The sequence below is a fragment of the Tiliqua scincoides genome, chromosome 2, assembly GCF_035046505.1.
Source record: "Tiliqua scincoides isolate rTilSci1 chromosome 2, rTilSci1.hap2, whole genome shotgun sequence".
Lineage (NCBI taxonomy): Eukaryota > Metazoa > Chordata > Lepidosauria > Squamata > Scincidae > Tiliqua > Tiliqua scincoides.
In genome coordinates, this window is record NC_089822.1 from 9,471,539 (window position 1) to 9,485,452 (window position 13,914).

A 13,914-nucleotide genomic window follows, 5' to 3' on the forward strand; every position below is an offset into this window, starting at 1 on the left:
CTGCTGGCAAAGTGTCTCTTCAAACTGGGAAAGGCCATGCTGCACAGCCTGCCTCCAAGCGGGCCGCTCAGAGGCCAGGGTTTCCCACTTGTTGAGGTCCATCCCTAAGGCCTTCAGATCCCTCTTGCAGATGTCCTTGTATCGCAGCTGTGGTCTACCTGTAGGGCACTTTCCTTGCACGAGTTCTCCATAGAGGAGATCCTTTGGGATCCGGCCATCATCCATTCTCATGACATGACCGAGCCAACGCAGGCGTCTCTGTTTCAGCAGTGAATACATGCTAGGGATTCCAGCACATTCCAGGACTGTGTTGTTTGGAACTTTTTCCTACCAGGTGATGCCAAGGATGCGTCGGAGGCAGCGCATGTGGAAAGCGCTCAGTTTCCTCTCCTGTTGTGAGCGAAGAGTCCATGACCCGCTGCAGAATATATATATATATATATATATATATATATATATATATATATATATATATGCAGAATATATGCAGAATTATATGCAGAATATAAGAGTCCAAAACATGTGCTGCAGAATATAAAGCAACACGAACAGCTTACCACATCACAACACCCTGCTTCCATTGCTGCCAGACAACTTTTTTTTTTTTTTACTGTTCACTGTTGTTTTAAGAGGCACTCCTCAATTTGGAGTTAAGAAGCATGCTCAGAAGACTGTGCAATGGAGCTCCAACAAATGTAAACAAAGCTGCCTGTTTGTAAGCTGTCTACAACCACTCAAAATGTTCTTCAGATGCTTTCACAGATGCTCCACAGGCACTTTTAAAGCTCCTCCAAACTTCTCCTGACTGCTGCAACAGCCTGAACAGTCCTGACCCCACCAAGTGACCCACATATAAGACAAGGTGTCAATCTATGCTTGATTTATTGGTAGAAATTTCTTGCCTTATAGATGAGCATCTACGGTAGCTGGCAACGTCAGTGCTCATAGCGCTTTACAATGGACACAAGGCTTACAGTTAAAAGGTATGCAATGGGGAGGCAACTGAGGAACATAAGAACATAAGAAGAATGCTGCTTGATCAGGTCAAAGGCCTATCTAGTCCAGCTTTCTGGATCTCACAGTGGCCCACCAAATGCCCCAGGGAGCATACATGACAACAAGATGCCTACATCTTCCTGCCACTCCCTTGCATCTGGCTTTCAGAGGTGCTCTGAGGAAGGGGAGGGAAATGTAAGCAGGCAAACAGGAAGCAAGCCTGCAATTGATTCCATTCCACATACTTAGGCTTGGTTGTAAGAGGCTAATGCCCAACGTTTCCTGAAAAAGAGCTGTAGCTTTTGGAACTTTCATCAAGTTCTTGCTAAATAATTTTTTAAGTGTAAGATACTGAAGTCTCACCTCCGCCGTAAAAACTCCCCTTGGAAACATGTCCCTCTAAACCACAGCAACTCATGCATACAGCCCTGCAGATGAAAAACAAGATCACAGATGATGAAATGCCATAGATACTGTACATAACAATTGCATCCTCTTCACTTTTGCAGCACTAGGCTCTTCCAAATAGGGCTTCATGGCTAAGCCTGTGGTTTGTAGTACATAGTCCGAGATTTAGAGCCAAATCTTATTCCACCCCTACACTGGTGCAGTCGTACCAAAAACGGGCATGCTGTACCCAGCGGGGTGGGGTGGGGATTGGGAGTCTTTGGAGGAGAAAGGGGATTTAAATCCCCTTACACCTCCACAAGCCTCCGGTTCTGCAGTGAGTCTCCTCAGACCCACACCAGCAAAATTCGAGCAGAGAAAGGGGGCAGGAGGTTGCAAAAAGAGCGGATAGGATCTGGCATGCTCCATTGCTGCAGGATCCACCCTCTCCTGCAGCCTTCTTGCCCCCGTTCCTCTCCTCCCTGCCCCTTCTGCAGCCTTACCTGCTTTGGGGTCTGTAGACAGCTCCAGTGCTGAACGGGAACTGCTGCCACCTCTTTCACCAGCTATTTTATGGCAGCGGAAATGTCTTCTGCTTTTGCAAAAGGCTTCCCAGTACAGCCCAGTCCTGCATAGGATCAGGCTGTTAGTCCCTGGAATCTCCAGGGAGGGGGTGAGAAGAAAGACTTCTCTCTGAGTGACAGCATTTCTTCGGTGTTTCCGTGTAGATAATACTGGGCTAGATGAACTAATGGGCTGACTCTGCATAAGGCTGTTTTCTGTGTAGTATGTACTTTGAAACGATGAGCTGCTTTCTATCCACGAGAACGAGCATTTGACAGTTTCACACCGGTGCTTCTTGTGAAGAGCTTCCCCAAAGAATGCCAATTCCCAAAGTACAACAGCTGCCTTGGTTTAAAATGCATCTCACTTCTTCAGGGCTAAGGAACATCTCCTGGGCAATCCGAACAGGCATTTCTAGACTTGAGAAAAACAACACTGACAGTCAAATGGGCCAATACATTTCTCAAACCACTCCAAAGGATTGTTGTCCTGCAAAGGGGATATATAATCTAAGGTAACGGAAGCAGCAAAACCTACAATTTTTTTCCACCGGTACAGCTCAACAACACTCCATGCATTCTTGAGAAGCTTCATAAATAGGTCTCAAATTGGTAAACAAGCACATGGCAAACTCAATTCTCCATTCATAAATAATTTTGCATTGTTCATAGTGCCAGTTAATTTTGAGATAATTTTTTTGATTGTTTGCGTCTTCTGGGGTCTTCCCTTTTTTCTTTTTAATCTTAACTGAAAACTAATTTACCAGTGTCAATTCTTAAATCCAGATTACACTGGTTCAGCCACATATTACAGATAGCCATCGCCTAGCGCAGGGGTGTCCAAACCCCGGCCTGGGGGCCGGATGTGGCCCTCGAAGAGCCTCTGTTCAGCCCGCAGGCAACCTCTGATCCCCTGAGAGCCTCTGGCCCAGTTGACCAAACACAACCAGAGTTGAGCTTGTGGGGTGGGGGAAAGGGGGTCCATTTAAGAGTGTGCTTTCTTTCTTGAGCTGTGTTGGTGCTTGGAGAAATCCTGGACATTTGAACTCATTCATTCATTCATTCATTCATTCATCTATGTTCCATCTCTAATGTATTTATTTAAATTTTATATTTAATTTTTTTTCTGGCTCCCAGCACTGTGCCAGATATTTGATGCGGCCCTTTGGCCAAAAAGTTTAGAGACTCCTGGCCTAGCAAAACAAACATATCTTGAGAAAGGGGTATGAACAAGATCATGAGAGTGGCAAAAGAAAAGATGGCCAGATAACTTAATGGAGGACTTGAAATATACAAATTGTGATTTACAAATGTCAATCCAACGAAGTCGAATACGCAGTGGGTGAGCTCATATCGCGGAAGACACTGCTGTGTTGTATCAGAGAACGTGCAATGGCATGATCTCTGGCAATTTGTGTGAGGAGGAAGGAGGAAGAGAAAGAAGAAGAATGCAGATACCATTGCATGACAATCAGTGGTACAGAGGAAGAAAAAAAACAAGGCCACCTTGTTAGCCTATTTCTTGTTTAACATTCTGGATTCAATTGGCTTTTTAGGTGATTCAGTTCCATGCATAGCGGTGTTTGTGGCGAGGAGAAGCATGTATGAAATTGATATAATGCGGCATGGGGGGGAAATGGGCATTCCATCTAAAAAATACCAAAATGAGACACAACAAGTTTCGCATTAAAAAGCCTGGTGGTTGTTAAGCAACAGCTACATTAGAGGAGGCGAGATTAAAACTTCACCTCCTTAAGCACCACTTAAACCAACCTGTGCCCCATCCAGCACTGGAAAGTTGCATTCCCATTCAGTAGAATTGCTTTAGCATTTAAGCACAAAGACATCATCATTAGGTTACATTAGTTCCTTGGGAGATCTCTCAGTCACAGTCACCCTCCAGGCTAAAAGTCTTCTTAGGTGTATAGAGATGTACTGTGTACACAAAGGTGCATTCTCCAGGATCTATCTCCATCACACACATGCATACACACATATACCAATGACACCTTGGTTATAGAGATATTTGCATTTGAAACTCCCCATTGAATGAACAGTGCAGATGATGATGATGATGATGATTCAATTTTCCCAGTCATGTTGTTTTTGACTGGATTTTGTATATATCCACATATCACGTCCTTCCCAAGGGCCTAGGATAGGCAGCTAGTTTTATATATATATATATATATATATATATATATATATATATATATATATATATATAGAGAGAGAGAGAGAGAGAGAGAGAGAGAGAGAGAGAGAGAGAGAGAGAGAGAGAGAGACCCAAAAGTAGGTAGACAGTAAATTATAACATTTATTCCACCTACTGTCCACCTGTGACGTACATGTTGCTGAAAGCTCATGCCTGTTTGCTGTCTACGTTTACTCTGCAAAATCCTCTCCTGCACTAGTATTTGAAGTAGGATGTGTTACGAAGCTGACCTTAACAGTAAAAACTTAATAACCTTTAATGGAATGTTTAATCTCACCACGGATCAGCTTGTGCTTATTACAGTATAGCTGCAAGTCAAAACATACTCAGCAATGTTTAGGTCTGGTCTCATGATTTAAAAGCTAGGCGGGTATTTGCCTCTCTCAGTTAAAAACATACTAGAAAAATTGCCTATAATATTGCATACTTCACAGCATACTTAACAGTTGAAAATGGACCTCATCAGTCACAGTGCACAAAATGGCAGGCTGTGAATGCCATGATGCCTTAGAGTTGATATGCTGGAATGAAAACCAGAGGCAAGACTAGAAGCCTTGCAGCGAATTGGGTGGTGAGATCCAATCAATGCAAGTGAACCCCACCACACATTGCTTCTTGTCCTTTGAGTTACAGCTCACAATGCACAATTACTGCTGAAACCCCAGCTAGCAGAATTCCTTGCACACTTGACCCAGCAACACTACTCCTCTTTCCTCTAGTCTGGCCTACCTTTTTTGTGCTTTTTTTGTAAAAAAAAGAAAAAAAAAGTGCTGGAACTCACAACTTGTTAATATTTTATTTATTTATTTATTTATTTATTTATTTATTTATTTATTTATTTATTTATAAACTGAACTTTGAGGAGCTTTGCAGCCTCAACTGGCCCCCCTTTTGGCAACTGGCAACCAACCTTTATATTTTGCAGCCATGGAGCACCTCCCCTCCTAAAAAAAAAAAAAAATTCCTCATAGGGATTTGAACCCCTAGCCTCTGGCTCCATAGACCAGCACTTTAACAATTGAGCCATAGAAACTCTTAGACTCAAAGTGTTTGGAACTAATACTTGAGGCACTGATGGCCACCAGCTGGGCTCAAGACCTTATATATTAGTTCTGAGCATTTTGACTACAGCCTTTCCTATAGCCCAATGGAGAGAGTGCTGGGCTGTGGAGCACGAGGTCAGAGGTTCAAATCCCTAGCCCGCAGTTTTTAAAAAAAGTGGGGCACAAGGTCAGAGCCGGGGGTGCCAAAAAAAAGTGGAGCACGAGGTCAGAGGTTCGAATCCCTCCCTCAGTGAAAGGGGGAAAAAAAGGTGCCGGAACGCCGTTCTGGTGCGTTCTATTACAAAAAAAAGCCCTGGTCAAAACTAAGTAGATGTTTAAAAAAAACCCACCATGATTCAAGCTAAGTTCAGCACATGGAGGCTGGCGCATACATAGTTTGCTGTGTCCATGGCAGCTTACATACTAACTCCAAGTACCAAGCGAATAGCATAGTGTGGGAGATGGATGTGTTCCCAAGAGATCATGCCAAGTATTTTTTTTAATCCCATGAGATGTGCAGCAATAAATAACTTATGACAAACATAATCAGAGCATAAGGATTGTGGGATGCCAAATTATGTAGAAGTTTCATCATCTATGGACCACAGAATTAATCATTACAGTATGACGTGTGTGGCTTCTAGACTATCTTTTTCCCCAATTGTCATGTACTGTATAATAATAAAACATGGAAAATCTAAAAAGCATACCAGGAGAAAGAAGGGGTACTCATGCTTTTTGTGGTATGGCATGCCTGTTACCGGGTGCGGTGTACTGGATGAACTGGCAGATTTGGACTAGGGAGAGCTGGACTCAATTTCCTTCTCAAACATAAAACCTTCTTGGTGTCCCTGGGCTGGTCACTCTCTCCCAGCCAAAAGTAAGGATAAAATGGGAACCTCTCATGTAACCCTAAGGAGGAAGAATGGGATCAGGGCTTACTCCAGGTTTCAGGGTCCCTTGGCAAACTCATCTCTACTTATTACTGACACAGCATAATGGTTAAGGATCTGAACTGCGAATCAGGACTTCCCCAATTTAAATCTGGACTTTGATATGAATTTGGTAGGTGACCTGAGGCAAACCCGTTCCCGCTGAAATATGGGGATAACAGCAATGCCCACATACCTTATAGCAGTGGTTCTCAAACTTACCTGGGTCATGACACCCTTGCAGCTTCTTCTTCCCAGCTGAGCTGGGCACAGCCATCTTGGATCTTGCCAAATCTCCTGAGATCCAAGATGTTGGTGCCCATCTTATGAGAAATCTTATGAGATTTGGGCACTGCCATCTTGGATCTTGTGAGTTGCCTAGAGAAGCAACAAGGGACATCCTGCAGTGCCCCCGTGAGTATGTTCTAAGGCAGTGATTTTCAACCTTTTTCATCTCGCGGCACACTGGCAAGACACTAAAATGGTCAAGGCACACCATCAGCTTTTTGACAATTGACAAGGCACACTGTGCTGTCAATGGGGGCTCACATCCCCTAATGATCCTATTGATAAATGACCCTCTCCCAAATTCCCATGGCATACCTGGGGACCATTCACGGCACACCAGTGTGCCACGGCACAGTGGTTGAAAATGGCTGTTCTAAGGTGTCGCAACACACACTTTGGGAACCCCTGCCTTATACAAATGTTGTAAAGACAACAAGAAATTAATATCTGTGGAGGATTTTCCACAATCAGAAAGCTCTAGGCACATGTTAAATATTATTATTATCTGATAAGACCCTGAAAGACTCATTCTCCCCCCTCCCCAACATGATATTATACTGGAAGTTCCTGGAGGTCCTGCTAAAATCTCCAGGATTGCTTTCAGTTTGTCCCCTGAAGATTGATGCTGATTCCTGGAGACTCCAGGAAAATCCTGGAGAACTGGCAACCCTAGCAGCTACCCAATGAGTCTTACTTTTGATACTGGCTTGGGGGGAGGAGGGCATTTGTCTATTTCAGTGATTTTCAACCTTTTTCATCTCACAGTACACTGACAATGTACTAAAATTGTCAAGGCACACCATCGTTTTTTTTGACAATTGACAAGGCACACCATGCTGCTGATGGGGGGCTCACAACCCCTTTGGCCCTACTAATAAATAACCCTTCCCCAAACTCCCAAGGCACACCTGCAGACCATTCGCGGCACACCAGTGTGCCACCGCACAGTGATTGAAAATGTCCGGTTTATGTAGTAACTTAATTAAAGATTTGAAAGATACTGGAGAGTAAAAAAAATAACTATCTACAAAACTATTCATAAGGACTTTCTGAATCAAGCGTGATGCCTATTTATACAGTTCATGTAGCTGATTAAGTAGTGGCAGTATTGATTTTGTTCTATGCTGGTCTGTGACTGTAAAAAAGGTTTGATTGATTGATTGATTGATTGATTGATTGATTGATTGATTATTTAGAAAGACTGATGGGGGAACACCTGTCATTCATTTACCTGAGGACGGAGGTTGAAGCAAACAGAGGCTGAAGCCATATGTCAGAAAACAGACATATGGTTTGTGGAGAAACAAGCCCTTGGGGACACCTTCTGGAAGTGATTCTAAGGACACCTTTCGCTCTCTAATGTCTTCTAAGACAGTTATGAAAAAGATAAATGTGACATGTAACATCGGAAATGGCTATTTTAGAATTCAGATTATCAGTCTACTAAGTGTGGGCAAACATGGTCTTTGATTACATTTTCTACTGAGCACTCTCCTACATCTTTACCATACTGATATCAAATATATCAGCTCTTTTACTTAGAGATTGTGACTTCTCTTGTAGCATTAGATGGATGTAGAAGTCATAGTACGAACTATAGGAGAATGTTACATATGAACAATCTCTTGTGAGTTAGCATGACACAGGCAATTCAGAAAGGAATTTGAGTATCTCCTGAAATCGAACAAACAACTGGAGTGACTCAGCACAGTGAACATTTTGTACTGAAGCAAAATTATGATTCTGTTTCTTCCTTTGATGGATGTTGCCATACATATGTTCTTCTTCTAGTACTTATGAATAGGTTGTAGGTGTAGGAAAGAAAGTAGGACATTTCTTGTTGCCTAGCAAGGATCAAGAATGTTCTATGCTCAATTTCCCAAATGGAATGATGGGTCTCACTAAGGCCTGCCTCATTCATGCATTGCCACGTTTGCTTGAACCCTCTTAGACATGTGCATCAATTTTGTGTGTCCCAGGGTAACTCCCAAGCAGGAACACTTTATCGGTTCTGGGGGAATTACTCAGTGCTAAGGAAACCTATTTTTTCTGCAACCTGAGCTCTGAACTAAAAGTGAGACGGGCTGCTGTCTATCTGAATGCTAGCAACCTAAAGCCACTTAGAAGAACAGTATTTGTACTTTAAGAACTGGACAGTGGAGTGCCATTATATAGTATATCAAGGGACACAAACAGAATTGAGAGGCCAGGACAATTCCAAAGAGAAGTTTTATTAAAGAAAGGAAAACACAACAATCTATCAATGAATACTCATTATCCAGATGGCGTTGAAGACTGATCCAGAAAAGGGTTATGGGGGAAGAGCAGGAATTAGACAGCTGGTAGGAAAACAGAAGTGCAGGGTGAAAGAAGGCATAATAGTTAAAAGTGAAACTTTACCTTTCCTAGATCTAGAAATCAAGGAGGGGGAAATCAAGGAGGGTTGGATGCCAAGCAGGGGCACTGAAGGTTCTAAGCTGCAGTTAGGCTTCCTCACAACCTCACCTAATGTGCATCTAGTTCATGAATTCTGAGGGGGTCTAGGGTGCCTGGTGAGCAAGGGTTCCAAGTAGAGGCTTGGGCACAGTATCTTCCAACAAGCTTGGCTATAAAACATCAGTTACAAGATGCTGCAGGAGAATAATGGACACCAGGTCCAGGAGATGTAAGAGAACTAAGGCAACAGCTTTACCAACAGTCTGTTCTCAGACTGCGTCAAATAGGATGCTGAACTCAGGATAACAAAGGAAGCGAGACTTCTGAAAGTCAATTCCTGGGTGCCCAGGGTGACCGACATCATCTTTTTCTAGGGCGTGTCCTCTTGTTTTAGTCTAGTGTCCTGGAAAAGAACTTAAATATCCTCCTTTTCCCTGCGAAGACCCCTGCGGGCAGCACATGGCATTCTTGTAATTAATAAATAACATGTAATAAATCCTATGTAATATTGTTTCAAATGTAGTAATAAGTAATCTGGTGTTTAAATTGACCACATGAAATCAATATACGAGTGTTTTTAGCTTTTATTTTGTCACGTCCTACTTTTTGCTTGGATGGCCTACATTTTGGGGTTTCTTGTCTTCTTTTGCGGTTATGACATCTGGTCACCTTGTGGGTGTCAAAGAACACGGTGTAGCTATGCCAATTTTGGAAAGATTGACAGAGGAGCAGAACAGGCAGGGCCTATTTGCATTAAAATACAGGGAATGCAGAAAAGTTCCTGCTACCCTGGACCATCACTTCCTGCATTAGCATTCGCGTATGTGACGGTCTTATGGATTCTCCTAGCCTTCTCTCCAACATGGGTTCTTTTTGGCTGCAAAGGCATGTGAACCAGTCGATCACTCATGCCTTGACCACTCTGCTGACTGTGAACTGCAAAAGCGTTGCATTTGACAAGTGATTTAAGCATCTTCTCCCTGGTGCTTGACCTTTAATAGCTCATTCTCATATACAGTTCACCAAGCACCACAGTATCGTCATCAAGAATGAAAAGGCATTCTGGTGTAAAGCAGTCTTAAGACACCCAGGCAGACAGCCTGCTCCAGACGTGAAGCTCGTTTTCTCAGCGTCGTACGTGACACAACCCTTGCCAAATTACATGTTCTGCTGCTGGAACAGATCTTGCAAACTGCAAGCGCAATTCCGTTCATCTGTATTCAGAAGCAAGTCCCATGTTCATTTGGGCTTACTCTTGGATAAGTATGTGTAGAATTGCAGCCACAGTCAATTTCTATAACTTTGTGGTGATGTTGGATTTCTTTTTGTCAAGATTTTGGTATCGCATATTTGGAGTATCACACAGATGACAGTGGCAAGCAGTGAAGTTTTCAGCTGGTAGGCACTGGGGACTGCATCTGTGGAGTGATGCTGAAGGAATAGGAAAGTCTTACTAGTAACTACTGGGAGTTGGCAGTAGACACTGGGGTGCCTTAGGGTCCAATCCTATGGGTCTCGTGCTGGGCTTCAACGCTGGTGCTCAGTGTTGCAAACATGTTGTAAGGCACATCTGTAACATCTGGAGAGGAGGGGATCCCGGCGCTTGGCCAGCACCAACGAGTGGTAGGTCTCAGCACCGTACTGAGGACTCTGCAGCGGCTATAAGCTTGCTTGCCGGATGCTGATGCAGGTTTGCAGGGTAGGAGGGAGGGTGGGGCAGGGAGAACCATCTCCAGAGTGGGTTGGGACCGGCAGAGCCCTGCTCCATCTGATCCAATCCTCCGTGTCGGGCTGCAAACCCCGACAAAGAGGTTCTCTCACCTGTGCTTGCAAAATAGCCTACCAGTACTGCAAAGGTGCACCAATTGGCTGGAAGCCTCAGGAATACAGTCAAGGGGGAATGAAGGAGAGTGAAACCACAGGGAATGGAGCGCTGGCACTTCTCCTATAGCAGAAGTGGTGACATCATCAGAAAGAACACTCAGGTGCTGCTTATAACAGTTTTTTTTTCCCCAAAGGACCTTAAGAAAAATATGGCTTGTCTGGAGGCAAACTGAAAAATTTGCTTAGGGGCATATTGGAACATTTCTAGGTCATCATCTTTTCTGATGATGAGATAGCAAGTAGCTCATATTATATTAAGGCTGCAAATTTACTTGGAAGTAAGTCTTAATGAGCAAGTGGGATTTACTTGTGATTAAACATGCATAGGCTAGAATGCTATTATAACTTTCATATTCATTTGGGATATTTTTTTAAACTTGTTTTCAATTTTTATACTTTGTTTTTGACTTTTGCAGCCCACTCATACAGCCTGGGATGAATGGAGCTGGATCTTTAAATGAAATACAATCAGCTTCAAAGTAGAAATAAATGACAGGAGAGAAAAAAAAAACACACGAATGAGAGATTTTAAATTGATTTTAGGTTATGATAATCTTAATGAGGCATGGCTATAGGGGTGTCACGTTGACCTTCCACACTTTAAAATTTACCCCAACCCCATCCAACTGTCAGCAGCCTGTACCAGACGCTACTAGGCAATCAACTGACCGACACATCCTCTGCCTCCACTGTTATCCCTCCCCAACAGTTACATTAAGGATAAACTTCTTCTTCTCCCCTCCATCAATTTTGCAGTAGCATTGGCAGTTCTCAACCATAAATGTCTTCACTGAATGCTCTGGTTAGGAATGTATGAAACCTCCTAGAGTAGTAACCGGCAACTCCCCTACCACCCTGCACTGGACAGACTCAGAAATGGTTGAGCTACTTCCTCCTCCTCCTCACATAAACAGAGAATAGCTCAACTTATTTTCAATAATTTCCTGGCCTCTGAGCAGCCCTCTTGGAGGCAGGCTGTGCAGCATGGCCTTTCCCAGTTTGAAGAGACACTTTGCCAACAGACTGAGGCAAAGAGGCAAAGAAGGAAGGCCCATAGCCAGGGAGACAGACCAGGGACAGACTGCACTTGCTCCCGGTGTGGAAGGGATTGTCACTCCCGAATTGGCCTTTTCAGCCACACTAGATGCTGTTCCAGAACCACCATTCAGAGCGCGATACCAAAGTCTTTCGAGACTGAAGGTTTCCAACAAACCAGCTTCTGAAATAAGTCAACTCCCCATGAACCCCACATTTCTCCCTCCCACCCAATTCTCCCTCCCACCCAGTCACCTCTTCCCCATTTACTCACCAATCATCCAGTCCCTTCCCTTCAATTTCACTGATGTCTCTACGATGAGAATTTGACTCATCTTATTGGAATTCTTTTGTCTTCCCTCATAATTAATTTGATGTTTTTTTCCCGAGGAACGATTCCAACATTTACCATGAATTTTGCTTGAGGTGACATCTCGGTATTGATTCTATGCATAATTTTAGATTTAGAGCTAGGATGGTGCAGTGGTTCAGGATTTTCTCTTAGACTTGGAAGATTCAGGTTCAAATCCCCACTCAGCCATGAAGTCTCCTGGGTGACTTGGAGCCAGGTCACTCTCTTCTAGCCTTACCTACCTCACAGGGTTTTTGTGAGGACGAAAGGAACCATGTACAGGAACCTGAGCTCCTTGGAGGAAGGGCAGTATAAAAATGTGATAAATAAATAATTTCCACAAGAGGTATCACCATGAACAGCAAGAGAGCATGAGAGCAACGATAAACAGAGAGGTGACCGCATGTGTTTTGGAATGTGTCACTTTGGCATTGAATTGTTCCAAGTGAAGTCATAAGAATAATAGAGTTATAACAGCAAGAATGAATAGCTGTCAGGAAAGTGCTGACTTTTCCCCCTGCCTTTATGGAGCATATTGGCTTGTGGCCAAGCGAGGGCTTTGTCTTCTCCTTATTAAGTAAATTTGCACTTGTGTGATTGCTTTTCTTTGCTTAAGATATGCAAGGCACAGACAGGGGGTCACGGCAAGAGGCTTATGGGGTCCCATGTAATTTGCTTCTGAATATATTTGAAGATGAAGATTGGTATTCAGAGGCCCCACGACAGACTGAACTTCATGAGCTTTGATATGATTGTTGATGGTATTGCTGGAAAGGTTAGCCGACAAATGCAGATAGGCCGGATAAAGCGACTGAATTCAGTTCCCTCTGAATCACTTTGGAATGTTTGCTCTTGGAAAGTAATCCAAATTGGAGGCAAATCGCTGAGGATCTGGCTGGTAATTCAACAAAGCCCACCTTACATCTGCAATGCCTGGCTAACATCCTCCTCTCCTCTTGGCCCTATCCTTCTAATTTGCTTTCCCCTTTCATGCAGAGTCTTCCCTCTTGTCATTCCTCTGGCCCAGTCTTTCTCAAACTGTGGGTCAGGACCCACTAGGTGAGTCGTGAGCCAGTTTCAGGTGGGTCCCCATTTATTTCAAAACTTTATTTTTAATATATTAGACTTGATGCTACCATGGCAGGTGACTGCTTTTGGGGAAATGTAACAGATCTGTACTTTTAACAGACTACTGTTTATATGCTTTTAACAATGATAGGCAATGGGACTTACTCTGGGTAAGTGTGGGTAGGATTGCAGCCTAGGACTGTTAAAAATTTTCCTGCTTGATGATGTCACATCTGTCAGGACATTACTTCCGGTGGGTCCTGACAGACTCTCAGGAGAGCGTCTAAGAGAGCAACTAGGGGTGGTGGTGGACTTGGGGTGGTGGGGTGGTGGTGGACAGGTCGATGAAAGTGTCGACCCAATGTGCGGCGGCAGTGAAGAAGGCCAATTCTATGCTTGGGATCATTAGGAAAGGTATTGAGAACAAAACGGCTAGTATTATAATGCCGTTGTACAAATCTATGGTAAGGCCACACCTGGAGTATTGTGTCCAGTTCTGGTCACCGCATCTCAAAAAAGACATAGTGTAAATGGAAAAGGTGCAAAAGAGAGCGACTAAGATGATTACGGGGCTGGGGCACCTTCCTTATGAGGAAAGGCTACGGCGTTTGGGCCTCTTCAGCCTAGAAAAGAGACGCTTGAGGGGGGACATGATTGAGACATACAAAATTATGCAGGGGATGGACAGAGTGGATAGGGAGATGCTCTTTACACT

General features: G+C 43.6%; 1 protein-coding gene across 1 annotated transcript in view; it reads left to right on the forward strand.

The window, feature by feature from the left end:
- DCC (DCC netrin 1 receptor) overlaps positions 1-13,914 on the forward strand; it is a 634,807-nt gene that overhangs the window by 94,103 nt on the left and 526,790 nt on the right. The gene's annotated exons all lie outside the window — the stretch shown is intronic.